The sequence below is a fragment of the Bufo gargarizans genome, chromosome 3 (genome assembly GCF_014858855.1).
Source record: "Bufo gargarizans isolate SCDJY-AF-19 chromosome 3, ASM1485885v1, whole genome shotgun sequence".
Classification (NCBI taxonomy): Eukaryota; Metazoa; Chordata; class Amphibia; order Anura; family Bufonidae; genus Bufo; species Bufo gargarizans.
This window is the reverse complement of record NC_058082.1, coordinates 148,099,433-148,111,807: the sequence shown is the minus strand read 5'-3', so window position 1 is coordinate 148,111,807 and position 12,375 is coordinate 148,099,433. Positions and strand designations below refer to the sequence as shown.

General features: G+C 46.2%; 1 protein-coding gene and 1 long non-coding RNA gene across 3 annotated transcripts in view; both read left to right on the top strand.

Annotated features, from left to right (window-relative positions):
* Positions 1 to 12,375, top strand: part of LOC122931447 (zinc finger protein 436-like) — a 101,723-nt gene that overhangs the window by 52,246 nt on the left and 37,102 nt on the right. The gene's annotated exons all lie outside the window — the stretch shown is intronic.
* On the top strand, positions 5,781 to 9,240 carry LOC122933240. Of its 2 annotated transcripts, none has more exons than XR_006388398.1 (3): positions 5,781 to 5,800; positions 8,905 to 9,054; positions 9,184 to 9,240. It is a non-coding gene; the product is annotated as an uncharacterized LOC122933240 (long non-coding RNA). The 2 variants fall into 2 exon arrangements; XR_006388399.1 differs by lacking the exon at positions 5,781 to 5,800 and adding an exon at positions 5,839 to 5,986.

The following is a 12,375-nucleotide window of genomic DNA, read 5'->3' as shown; positions in this document are numbered from 1 at the left end:
GTTGCACAAGAGTTATTGGCAAATGGGGATGAAATTTGAAAATTTCCTTTTTTTGCCTTATTTTCCATTTTAACCCATTTTTTCCACTAACAAAGCAAGGGTTAACAGCCAAACAAGACTGTATATTTATTGCCCTGACTCTGCCGTTTACAGAAACACCCCATATGTGGCCGTAAACTACTGTACGGCCACACAGCGGGGCGTAGAGTGAAAGGTGCGCCATTTGGTTTTTGGAAGCCAGATTTTGCTGGACTGTTTTTTTGACACCATGTCCCATTTGAAGCCCCCCTGATGCACCCCTAGAGTAGAAACTCCATAAAAGTGACCCCATCTAAGAAACTACACCCCTCAAGGTATTCAAAACTGATTTTACATACATTTTTAACCCTTTAGGTGTTGCACAAGATTTCATGGAAAATAGAGATACAATTTCCAAATTTCACTTTTTTGGCAGATTTTCCATTTTAATATTTTTTTCCAGTTACAAAGAAAGGGTTAACAGCCAAACAAAACTCATTATTTATGGCCCTAATTCTGTAGTTTACAGAAACACCCCATATGTGGTCGTAAACTGCTGTACGGGCACACGGCAGGGCGCAGAAGGAAAGGAATGCCATACGGTTTTTGGAAGGCTGGATTTTGCTGGACTGTTTGTTTTTTACACCATGTCCCATTTGAAGCCCCCCTGATGCACCCCTAGAGTAGAAACTCTAAAAAAGTGACCCCATTTTAGAAACTACGGGATAGGGTGGCAGTTTTGTTGGTACTAGTTTAGGGTACATATGATTTTTGGTTGCTCTATATTACACTTTTTGTGCGGCAAGGTAACAAGAAATACCTTTTTGGCACAGTTTTATTTTTTGTTATTTACAACATTCATCTGACAGGTTAGATCATGTGGTAATTTTATAGAGCAGGTTGTCACGGATGCGGCGATACATAATAAATAAAAAAAATTGTATACATATGTAAGTTTTACACAATGATTTCATTTTTAAAACAAAAAAAGTTTTAGTTTCTCCATAGTCTAAGAGCCATAGTTGTTTCAGTTTTTGGGCGATTATCTTAAGTAGGGGCTGATTTTTTGCGGGATGAGATGACGGTTTGATTGGCACTATTTTGGGGTGCATATGATTTTTTGATCGCTTGCTATTACACTTTTTGTGACGTAAGATGACACCGTTTTTATTTTTATTTTTTTACGGTGGTCACCTGAGGGGTTAGGCCATGTGATATTGTTATAGAGCCGGTCCATACGGACGCGGCAATACCTAATATGTATACTTTTTTTTAATTTATGTAAGTTTTACACAATGATTTCATTTTTGAAACAAAAAAAATTATGTTTTAGTGTTTCCATAGTCTAAGAGCCATAGTTTTTTCAGTTTTTGGGCGATTATCTTAAGTAGGGTCTCATTTTTTGCGGGATGAGATGACGGTTTGATTGTTACAAATTTGGCGTACATGCTTTTTTGATCACTTTTATTACCTTTTTTTGGGAAGTAAGGTGGGCAAAATTTCAATTTCATCATAGTTTTTAATTTTTTATTTTTATGGCGTTCACCGTTCGGGTAAAGTAACTTGACCGTTTTATAGATCCGGTCGTTACGGATGCGGCGATACCAAACATGTGTAGGGAATTTTATTTTTTTTCATTTTTATTCAGTGATAAATGTGTTTTTTGATTTTTACTGTATGGAAAGGGTCAGCCGTGCCAGCCGCAATGTGCTGGCACCCTGGTATACCCACTAGAAACCAACGATTATTCAAGGGGAGGCGGGCGGGGGATCGCGATCCCGCACCGCCCGCAACCCTCCCCCTGCACCTCCCGCCCACATAATATCATTCAGGGGTGCAGGGGGAGGAAGAAACGGCAAAAAGCGCATCAAACCGCAGGTCTGAATTGACCTGCGGTTTGTTGCGATCGCCGACATGGGGGGGTCACAGAACCCCCCCGCGCATTTAGCCTAGGTGCCTGCTCAATGATTTGAGCAGGCACCTTGTTCCGATCACTGCCAGCCGGGCGGCAGTGATCGGAACAACACATGACGTACCGGTACGTCATGTGTCCTTAAGTACCAGGACATCATGACGTACCGGTACGTCATGTGTCCTGAAGAGGTTAAGTATACCCTCTAACTGTGGGGTCATCTAGTATGTGAAGGGGCATTATAGATTTTGCTAGGGCGCATTCACCGGACTAATTGCCTTCTAACCTAGTTCTTATTTTTCCATCTCCACAGATCCAATAGATGTCCCCCAAAGATACCCTCTGATTCTGTGTTTTAGTGGACAGGTTGCTATAGGATGAGCAGTACCCCTCTGTGAAGTTGCCCAAGAATCTCTGACTGCCAGGGTTGAAGTAACAGGTGTAGTTACCGGGGTATATGGTTATGCCTTCACCTGGTTTGGGGGTTTTTACTACCAGGGGGTATTTTCTCTTCCACTTTTCACAGGCAGAGTCATTCACGCTTGTGTTGGTGTATAGGCTGAGGAAGCAGCTTTCAGTCTCAGAAGGCAAGGGCACTGTGCCTAGGTGTGGGTGTGCCCCCCCCATATATAACAGTTTGTCTTATTGTGTGTGTCAGCATTGTATTTCATCCATTCTAACTGCCGGTTGGTGTCAGAAAATCCTGTCTCGGCAGCCATAGTATCTTCAGGTGGTTTTGGGGGCATGGCATAACACTGGGTGTGAAGTCACTGTCATACTGTGGCTACCCAGGAATATTAAAGCCCCCATTAGCGCTCCCAGTAATAGTAATGCCCCCATTAGTGTGCCCCAGTAAGAGTAATGGCCCTATTGGTGCGCCCCAGAATGAATAATGTCCCTATTGGTGCGCCCCAGAATGAATAATGTCCCCTATTAGTGCCCCCCAGGAAGAATAATGCCCCAAGTAAGAGTAATGCCCCCATTAGTGCCACCCATTAAGAATAATGCCCCTATTAGTGACCCTCAGTTAGAGTAATGTGGCCCTCATCCCCTGGGAACCATCACTCTGGGCTGGCACACTGACTGTAGAGTGTTGTGTGAGAGTCCGGCAGCTTTCCTGGGCCCGGTAACAGAGAACGGGGGAGAGGGGAGGTATCGTGATAGGAAAGGAGCGCAGCAAAAGATACAGACATGGGAGGAGCTCAGGCCCGCGGCTCGTCTCATTGTTATCCGGCCTGATCTGGGAGTGAGAGAAGCTCAGTCCCAGCGCGGCCGTCATGCTGTGGGGCGAGGGTTTCCTGCTCTCCTTCAGCAGCGTCTTCGTGCTCCTGACCACCCGCAGCCCCCAGCTCTCCGGCTTTCAATCCATACTGACCAGCGGCTTCGTCCTCTTCAGGTTCGATATGGTCCTGCTCACTCACCGCCAGCTGTGAGGACAGTCAGCGAGCAAGTCATACAGTCTGCACTGCAGTTTGAAATTAATCCTGTGCCCGGGTCTGAGAAAGGCTTAAACCCGAACTGTCCGGGCCAATCCTGTACGGGTGGCAACCCTACACACAGCCCAAGGAGTGATGCGCTCCGCCCTTAGAGCAGTGTAACATGAAACCAGCCAACCTCATGCTGTGTCCAAGGCTGAGTGGAAGCTGTGGAGCGGAATTCTCAAAAGCAATACCACCTACAGACACAGAGCCCAGGACTGCAGCGATGAAATGGGAAACACCAACCACAGGTTAACGCTGAGCGCGGCGCCCAGGAACAGTGGCGTATAGCAACCGCTGTTACATACACTGTTACATATTTTTTTTAAAGGGACACGTAAATCACACACCAGATGTTGATTAATAAAAAATTCAAGTTGAAAATTTTTACTGATGTGTAATTAATTGAGAACAAAATCAATGGTCAGTGTGCATCAGATCATCAACCAATTGAGGGATGGATTTTAAAGTGGAAGTAAAAAATTCTAATTACAAGGTGATCCGTTTAGAATGAACTTCATTACAGCAACTCATTTGACTCAGTAGTGTGTATGACCCCCATGTGCCTGTATGCACTCATGACAACATGTGGGCATGCTCCTGATGATACAAAGGATGGTGTCCTTGGTGATCTCCTCCCAGACCTGGATCAATGCATAAGTGAGCACCTGGACACCTAGAAGCTCTCAATGGGATAGGGGTCTGGGGAATGTGAGGGCCAGTCAATGGCATCAGTGTCTTCATCATCCCCGGAACTCGTGATGCTAGGGAGGCTTGTCCCTGTCGTGGCCTGCTATTGACTGCTCCCATCGCTGGATGTTTTGATCCGCGTGCAGGGTTCAGGAGCGATGCGGGTGCCAGGGAGCAGGTAAGTTCAATCTATATGAGAGGCTTGGTCATTGGGGGCATGTTTTATTGTTAGGATAACCCCTTTAAGGCCATATTGGAAAGCTGATCAATTCTAACTGGGAAAACGGACTCTCTCTAATCGACTCTCTACTCCGCGCTGATGCAACATACCAATGGTACGGAATCTCGCATCTCTGACCTAGAAGATGTGGTGACTCTGGACGATATCTCTGCTGACGACATGTAAACCACCTATGGAGATGTCACATTAGGCTGGTGGGCTTCCCTGAAGGCACAGAGCAGAGTGATTTGTGCTCATTTCTTGGGCGTCTTCACAACACTACCTTTGGGGCTGATTCCTTCCCCTGGCAGGGGTCCGCTACCTGGAGACGCTCCGTGCACCTTTATCACTAAAGTACTAAATTACCGCGATCAGGATAAAAGTCTAGAACTCAACCGTCGAAGTGACTCCATCAATGTCTTCAGACAAGAAAGTTAGATTTTCCCAAACTTCTCCTTGGAATGAGAAATGTGAGAAATTCATTGAGGCAAAACAGACGCAGAGAGCCAAGCAACTTCCCGGAGTTATGTCATGTTATTTCCTGCGAAGCTCAAGGTTTTGGAGGATAATCGATCATACTTAAGAAACCTGAAGATAGTATAGTTTGGCTGAATCACACTTGAAGCTATTGGACCATGGCATCTTATTGGATTCACGTTTTTCCATCTGGTGTATTTGAGTCGTTCCCGATCACTGAACTCTTTTTGTATTTAGGTGTTGTAACCAGTGATGTCCAGTTCGCAGTGTTCGCCAGCAAACACATGCGGGCTGCCATCTTGACTTACAAGTCCAGAGATACACAGGTAAGCCCTTACCTGCGCCACTAGCCGGTCTGAAATCAAATGCGGTCACTGGGAGCAGGCAGTTCCGAGAACAGCCACCGGGGGCCTTCATCGGGCTGTTCTCGGGCTGTTCCATTTGTTTAAAACCGGCTCCCGACACAGGCACAGGTAAGGGCTTACCTATGCATCGCCGGACTTGTGAGTCAAGATGGCAGCCCGCATGTGTTCATTGGCGAACACTGCGAACTGGCCGCCACTGGTTCCTGACTCTGTAAGGGGGTGCTTAATATCAGTTTGTGCTGCTATTAGTTTTAATTAGTCCGGGCTATACGTCTACGCCATAGTATTTTACTATCATTCTTGATTTATTTTTCTGTTGCAGGGCTTTTATTTCTCTTTCTCTCAGAGCAGAACAGACGTGTTTGTGTCAGGTTCATGAAGATTAGAAACTGACTCCTCCCACACATGGTCACATGGTTTAGCCCCTCCAGTGGCACAGCCTAGAATCTGATCCCGCCCATACATGGTCACATGGTCATGACATCATCACAGGTCCTTTACCTCCTTCACCTGCAGAAGTGCATCCTGGAGCCTGACTCCTCCCACACATGATCACATGGTCGTGACATCATGAAAGGTCCTTTAGCCCACTACTCTTCCACCTTACACATAGATGCAGTGTCCAGCGGTGCAGGTGGAGGTATGTGTACAGTCACCGCCATTGTATGTCAGGATTATTGGGGCTAGGGTGGCCACTGGCTTCACCCTAGAAAGCCGGACCTCACCGGCCACACCCTAAACCACGCCCTCAAACTTCATAAATCCACGCCCCACCGCCGGCCAAAAAAACACAGGGGAGGAGAGGGAAGAACTTTGTGAATGGAAGGTGAGCGGGGGCTCTACTGACTCACTGGGGTGAGAGAAGCCTCACTCAGTTGCTGCAGCTCACACTCAGACAGCGCAGTGCTGCTGTCTAAGTGTGAGCTACTGAAAAGGAGAACATCCCTGTGTCCGTCCAGGCCCTGCGCCAGACGGAGGACTGAAAACCGGACTGTCCGGCCCCCGAACTGGGGCAGAGGGGACATTAACCCTTTGGTCTCATCTGTACAAGAGGCAGCAACGGGTAAACTCCGTAACTTTCCATTGCTGCTGCAGGGATTTCACCGTCACTCATTGGTAACATTATACACTGCCTGTCCAAAAAAAAAATCGCCGCCTATAGCTTTGATTACGGCACTCATTCGCAGTGGCATTGTTTTGATAAGCTTCTGCAATGTCACAAGATTTATTTCCATCCAGTGTTGCATTCATTTTTCACCAAAATCTTGCATTGATGATGGTATAGTCTGACCGCTGCGCAAAGCCTTTTCCAGCACATCCCAAAGGTTCTCAATGGGGTTAAGGTCTGGACTCTGTGGTGGCCAATCCATGTGTGAAGATGATGTCTCATGCTCCCTGAACCACTCTTTCACAATTTGAGCCTGATGAATTCTGGCATTGTCATCTTGGATTATGCCCGTGCCATCAGGGAAGAAAAAATCCATTGATGGAGTAACCTGGTCATTCAGTATGTTCAGGTAGTCGCTGACCTCATTCTTGGAGCACGTACTGTTGTTGAACCTAGACTTGACCAACTGCAGCAACCCCAGATCATAGCACTGCCCCCACCGGCCTGTACATTAGGCGCTAGGCATGATGGGGACATCACTTAATCTGCCTCTCTTCTTACCCTGATGAGCCCATCACTCTGGAACAGGGTAAATCTGGACTCATCAGACCACATGACCTTCTTCCATTGTTCCAGAGTAAAATCTTTATGCTCCCTAGCAAATTGAAGCCTTTTTTTCTGGTTTGCCTCACTGATTAGTGGTTTTCTTACTGCTACACAGCTGTTCAGTCCCAATCCCTTGAGTCCCCTTCGCATTATGCGTGTGGAAATGCTCTTACTTTCACTATTAAACATAGCCCTGAGTTCTACTGTTGTTTTCCTTCGATTTGATTTCACCAAATGTTTAGGTAATCGCCGATCACGATCATTCAGGATTTTTTCCCTGCCACATTTCTTCCTTGAATACGATGGGTCCCCACTATCCTTCCAGTTTTTAATAATGCGTTGGACAGTTCTTAACCCAATTTTAGTCGTTTCTGCAATCTCCTTAGATGTTTTCTCTGCTTGATGCATGCCAATGATTTGACCCTGCTCAAACAGATTAACATCTTTTCCACAACCGCGAGATGTGTCTTTCGACATGGTTGTTTAAAGGGATTCTGTCACCAGGATTTACCCTATAGAGATATTTATATGTGCCCATCAGTCTCCTTGTTTTGTATTAAATGATCCCACTCTTACTGCTCTGTGTGTCTTTTATTCTTCCAAAAAGCGATTTTATAGATATGTAACACGATCTGTTGGAGCTCAGCCGCGCCCATCGTTCCGGAGCCCAATTCATTTATTCACCGCACTTTCCCTGACGTCATTCCTTTCGAGCACCGTAATCTTGCGTGCGCAGTTGGATCGACGAAGCCTGTGCCAGTAGTCTGCACGGGCGCAGACTACTGTGTACACTGCGCCTGCGCGAGATTACGGCGCTTTGAAGGAATGGCGACAGGGCAAGTGCAGTGAATAAATTAACTGGTAGGCGGTGCTGGGCTCCGGAACGATGGGTATGGCTGGGCTCCAACAGATCGTGGGACAACCCCTTGGGCTCCTTATCAAGATAATTTACATATCTATAAAATCGCATTTTGGAAGAATAAAAGACACACAGAGCAGTAAGAGTGGGATCATACAAAACAAGGAGACTGATGGGCACATATACATATCTCTATAGGGTAAATCCTGGTGACAGAATCCCTTTAAGAAATGAGAAGCAACTCATTGCACCAGTTGGGATTAAATAACCTATTGCCAGCTGAAAGATAATCGCCCATGCAGTAATTATCCAATAGGAGGCTCAGAACTATTTGCTTAGTTAAATCCAGGTGGTGACTTTTTTTGGACAGGCAGTGTATATCAGAATTAGCATTCAGCCCCCTCCTAGATCCCTACCAGCAGTGACCTGCAGGGGGCAGAATCAGGAGTGAGAGGACAGAGCAGGACACTGGAGGCTCCTGTGGTAAGTGATGGGACGGCGGCTGGAGGCTGGATACTGGTACTGGGAGGACTTTTCTCCTGCTCTGCAGCCATTATTTATCTGCTGTATAGTAGAAGGACTTCTATCCTGTGTGATAGAATCATAGAAGGGGCCCCTGCTCCTGTCCTGCCTCCTCCACCATGATAGAAGGGGCCCCTGCTCCTGTCCTGCCTCCTCCACCATCATAGAAGGGGTCCCTGCTCCTGTCCTGCCTCCTAGACCAATCATAGTGCTGGTCCCTGGCTCCTGTCCTGCCTCCTCCACCATCATAGTGCTGGTCCCTAGCCTTCTGTGTCCTGTCTCCTCCACCATCATAGTGCTGGTCCCCGACCTCCTGTGTCCTGCCTCCTCCACCATCATAGTGCTGGTCCCCAGCCTCCTCCACCATCATAGTGCTGGTCTCCGGCCTCCCGTGTCCTGCCTCTTCCACCATTATAGTGCTGGTCCCAGGCCTCTTGTGCCCTGCCTCCTCCACCATCATAGTGCTGGTCCCCGTCTCCTGTGTCCTGCCTCCTCCACCATCATAGTGCTGGTCCCCAGCTATAAAGGGAGAAAACACAACATCTACACTTTATTATCTCCTCAGATGTCTCCTCTTATTATCTCCAGTAATTGTATTTTACATGGGATTTTGTAGGATTTTCCATCGTCTCATCTTCTCTCCATTCAGGTTCCTACAATATAGGATCCGCTCAGTGGATATCTTCTATATAAGATCCTTCTCCTGATTGACCCGTCAAGGATGGATAGGGACAGGGAAAAGATGGCGGAGAATATAATAAATCTCACCCTAGAGATCCTCTTCCGGATTACTGGAGAGGTGAGAGATTCTGATGATGTCACATGTCATCATCTTATCTACGTTACTAACAGGTGGCCATGACTGGAGAGGTGAGGGACTCTGGAGATGTATGGAGTGATATTTATTACTGTGTCTCTCCATAACCAGGAATACACAGTAGTGAAGAAGACCTCTAGTGAGCGCTGTCAGGACCCTGTGTCTGAAGGATGGGGAAGAACCCTGAGCCCAATCATGGAGCCTCCACCTCACCCCCTGATACATAAGGAAATCAATAGAGAGATGATCCTAGAACTCACCAACAAGATGATTGAGCTGCTGGCTGGAGAGGTGACACTGCTGGGAATGCTGGGACATTATACAGGAACGCTATGAAGGGATCTGGGTGATGACTGTATCATTGTGTTGTCAGGTTCCTTTAAGGTGTCAGGATGTCACCGTCCATTTCTCCATGGAGGAGTGGGAGTATTTAGAAGGACACAAAGATCTGTACAAGGACATCATGATGGAGGATCAGGTTGCCCCTTACACCACCAGGTAATAGACTTGACTAAATACACACGTCCTCTCATTATCTGTATGTAAGGAATGAATTCAGTCACTGGATGTGTTTCCTACAGTTAAGGAAGAGATAAGAACACCGGAGAGATGTCCCAGTCCGTTTCTTCCACAGGATGGGTTAGAAGAACATCACAATGTCCCACAGGATGATCAGGTAGATGGAGATAAGTACATCATGATGGAGGATCACCAGACCCTCATATCACCAGGTAATAGACATGACTAAGTACACACGTCCTCTCATTATCTGTATGTAAGGAATTAATTCAGTCACTGGATGTGTTTCCTACAGTTAAGGAAGAGAGAAAAACACCAGAGAGATGTCCCAGTCCTCTTCTTCCACAGGATGATTTGGAAGAACATCACAATATCCCACTGGATGATCAGGTAGATGGAGATAAGATCTCATTAAATCTCTGAAGTCAGGCAACTTTTGCTAGAAAAGCAAAAGTAAAGTGTGCACCATAGGGTAGTATGTTCACAACTTAGAGTGATTACAGCTAACAGAATCGAGGCTCACCTTTTCAAGTTGTGCTAGAAATAGGCACAACTCTACCGTGTGTTTGTGGGTAAGGAGTGTCCGGTTGGGTGGATGCTGCCGCAGAATCCAGAAGCTTTAGGAGATAGAGCCCAAGACTTCTCCAAAGGGATATGTGCTATATAGTCGGCTGGATCACAAATGGCCCAAAAAAACACCCCACCAGGCAATCATGTAGAGAATGAAAATTCTTCTTCTTTGGTCTCATGCACACGACATTATTTTTTCACAGTCCACAAAACGGGGTTCCGTGTCCGTTTTTTCTTCCGTGTGTCTTCCTTGATTTTTGGAGGATCACCAGACATGAAGGAAAGTTTAAAAAAAAAGTCGTTTTGGTGTCCGCCTGGTCGCGCGGAGCCAAACGGATCCGTCCTGACTTACAATGCAAGTCAATGGGGACAGATCCGTTTGACGTTGACACAATATGGTGCAATTGCAAACGGATCCATCCCCCATTGACTTTTAATGTAAAGTCAGGAGTCCCTATCAAAGTTTTCTCCAATCCGATGGTATATTTTAACTTGAAGCGTCCCATCACCATGGGAACGCCTCTATGTTAGGATACACAATCAGATTTGAGTTAGATCATGAAAAATCAGATCCGACAGTATATTCTTTTTTTTAAATCAAATCATTTTTATTGAATGTTTTAAGAAAGCATTGCCAGGACTCACATTCACATTACGCCATTATAAACACCAGAATAAGATGCTATCACAGATCACGTCATCCAACGAAATGACTATTACAATAGTACACATTACACAATCATGAGTACTTGAAATGGCATATAAGATACATCACCAAAATACAATATGACCGCTGACCTTGTCAATGTCCCCAAACCTAACATATTAACGCCCCTTCCAACCCCACCCCACCCTGCCCCCCCCACCCCCTCCCCCCCAATGAAAAGGAGTAAGAAACCTTCTGTCCTAATTTATAGCATTAGATGAGTATGAGACATCCATTCGTTCCATAACCTGTCAAACTTCAATGGGCAGCCTCTCTTGACAAACACACTTTTTTCCAAGATCGACATGTCATTCACCCTCCTTTCAAACTCTTCAATCGTTGGCGGACTCCCCTGGATCCACCTCTGCGCCACCAGTTTCCTGGCCACATATAACAATCTTCCCACCGCCACCTTAACCAACTCACTTCCTCCAATCACCGCCACATACCCCAGCACACACACCTTAGGATCTTTTTGCAATCTCAGCTCCAATCTGCGATTAATCATGTTCAGCACCTCATCCCAATATCTACCTATCACAGAGCACGACCACAGCATATGCACCAAATCCGCTCCTTCCACCATACATTTCGGACACCTATCATCATTCCTGACCCCGATTTTCCGTAAAAATACTGGTGTTTTATATACTCTGTTAATGATAAAGAGTTGTGATAATTTCGCCTGCTCACTTAAAGACACTCTGGGCACTGCCTCTAATATAGCATCCCACTGATCTTTCGAAACTGCACCCAAATCACCCTCCCACTTCAACATCCGCGACCGAGGGAACCCATCCAGAAACTTATCCAGCAATAGCGTATACACCTGTGAAATCAGTCCTCTCTTCCCTCCCTTCGGAAGAATAAGTTTCTGCACCACATCCATTTTAGCTATACGACACCCTTTCCTCACCGTGACATCATAGGCATGCCTCAATTGCAGATACTGATAGAACCATCTCTTGGGGACATTAAACTCTTGCTGTATTCCCTGAAAGGATTTGAACACATTGCCCTCGATTAACTGACCTATCCTCAGCACCTCCTGAGACTCCCAATTCCTAAGTCCCGACAATGACGTGAATTCTGGCAATAAATTATTATCCCATATTGGGGAAAGCTCTCCAACTCCTCCCACACCTCTAAGCTGCTTCACCTTCGCCCATACTTTCTTCATAAGTTCAATAATTAGGACTTTCTCTCTCCCCCCATGCATTCCCGCCCCCTCTAATATACACATAAGGTCCCGACTACCCACCCAATGCCGCAATAAATTCCCCGTCACATCCGAGGCCTGAAAATCAATCCAGCCCTTAAAGTGCTGGCACTGAGATGCCAGGAAATAAATCCAGGCATTCGGGACTGCCAAACCACCTTCCGTCTTAGGGTATTGCAGCGTCTCTAATTTAATCCTTGCTTGGCCAAACTTCCAAATAAGATCTCTAAATATGGAGTGTATTTTCTTGAACCTATCTAGAGGGATCCAGACAGGAGCATTATTAAGT